Below are 2,210 nucleotides of genomic sequence, written 5' to 3'. Positions count from 1 at the left end.
ATATACTCAGATACCTTATCCACATTCAGAGTTGTCTATAATGTGCTACATAAATACCATAAATAAAGTACAAGGGGAGATTCAAGAAGGTAGAAAAATGTTTCTGTCTGAGCTGTAAGGGAAGACTTCATAAAAGTCATAATATCAGAATAAGGCACTTAGAAGAGTGACAGGCTAATAACATGGGTTGTGCGTAGCATCCTAAGGGGGAGGTTCAGTGGGCGCTGCTTCCCAGAACTGAGATTGCGCAAGAAAATCTCACGTCTTAGGGATACTGGGCTTGTGTAAAGGGGATCGGGAAGATGTTCAGAAAATGTGAACAGTGTTTGGAGACCAGATCATTTATATTGAGGAAACGAAGAAAAATCTGGAAATACACTGAGTAGATTTTGGAAGATATTTAATGGAATTTTTACTTTCTTGTAGACTACCTGCCGTGTAAATTGTTCAACTAAGTTAAATAGCCAACATTTAAAAAATATATTTCTGAAATGCATGTAAAGGGTTGGTTACTTGGGACCAAATCTAAGTCAAGAGGCCATTCTAGGATATTCCATGATCAAGGCATACTATTAAAAAAAAAAAAAGCAAGCAAGTTGGGATAACTGGAGTGGAAAGAAAAAAGTGAGTGCAAGAGTTATTTTTAGGTAAAAAGCAACAAGACCCGAAACGACCGGATGTGGAAAAGCCATAAGAAGGGGCAAGTGATTATAACTCTTAAGTCTCCCAAATCTCGGTACCTAGAAGTGTGCCAGTGCCATTCTCAAAATAAGTTTTAAAATAAGAAGCTTATAGGAAAAAAAAAATGATTTGCATTTATGAACAATCAATTTCTGTTTTGGCGATTAGAAAGAAATTGATTTAGCTAAATTATGAAATTGTCAATGAAACTATCCAATTTTTGACGAATAAATGCAAACATTGTTTTAAATGTTTCTTTTACCAATATTTGGAAAGAAACATATAGTGCCAATGGCATAACATTTAAAGATGTCATTTGTTCATCATCGCGATATACACTTGAAATATCTTACAATTATATTTGTTAAGTATATTGCAATAAAGCTTAAGAAAGTTTAAAAAATAAAGTTGTCATTTGTTAAATGACTAAATTGTGGGCATAAATATTTGTTCATTACCCTATGTAACAGATATATTTTAAAAATTCTGTTCCCTTGGCATTCAAAATTGTGTGAAGTGAAATGGAATTTTTTTCAAGATAGAATAGTTTCTTTTTCTCAGGTCCCAGAAAATGCTATGAGCTCTGCTCTGTGTTAATTATTTCAGTGAGAAAAGTAAAAATAAACAGGCCACTCTTTAACACTGTTTTATTATAGTAAATAAAATTATCTGCAACATTTCCCAGTTTTTTTTTTCCTTCTCTGACTTTTCCATCTGTTATTTTTTATGCCTCACACCTACTGAATCTATGGAAACTAGAGAAATCAACTTTTTCTTTGGCAAAAATATGCATTTATACATTGCTTTGTTCTGAAGCTAATAAAAATTGAAAATGTTACTTGAGGTTTTGTGTGGTCTCTATTTTGTGGAAAACAGACACTAACTCAATAAAATAAATGACCCATATTGTCTGGAATAAAATAACATTTTGGTACAATCATGCATATGTGTATATTAGTTGATTCACTATAATTTTTTGTTATGGGCAACATGGACAAAATATAGATTCATCTTTATAAATTACACTTATGATTCTTTTTTATAAGAATATTGTGTTAAACTTTATCTACTATTCAACCGTGGATAATTAAAAAATACTTGTATGTAAAAATTAGCTTCAGGATGATGTTGAAAAAGGACAGCTGTTACCCGAAGAGTTCTTATAATATGGCATTTGCATTAGAACAGTCCCGAGCTTGCGTACACGTGGTGGCAGTGAGCCCTGTGGTCTGTGAGCCATTCCCATCACCCACTCCCTCCCTCTGGCACATCAGGACAGTGCATTTGCCCAGATTCTTGGCATCTGGATGAGTCTACGGAACTTGGTCTGGTGGTGGCGTGTGAGCTGGAGCCTGCATGGGGCTGGTGCCCATTGCAGAAGGGCCAGAGAGCTTGCTGGCTCCTCCCAACATGTGAGTACATAGAAAGCATCGGTCATGAGCGGGGAATAGAGCCCTCCTCACAGGAGGCGGGCATGCTGGCGCCTTGATCTACAGATTTCTCACTTTCAGAGCTGTGAGAAATAAATT

This window comes from Pteropus vampyrus, unplaced genomic scaffold (assembly GCF_000151845.1).
Source record: "Pteropus vampyrus isolate Shadow unplaced genomic scaffold, Pvam_2.0 Scaffold278, whole genome shotgun sequence".
Taxonomy (NCBI): domain Eukaryota; kingdom Metazoa; phylum Chordata; class Mammalia; order Chiroptera; family Pteropodidae; genus Pteropus; species Pteropus vampyrus.
The sequence above is the reverse complement of the archived record's forward strand: the minus strand, read 5'-3'. Positions refer to the sequence as shown.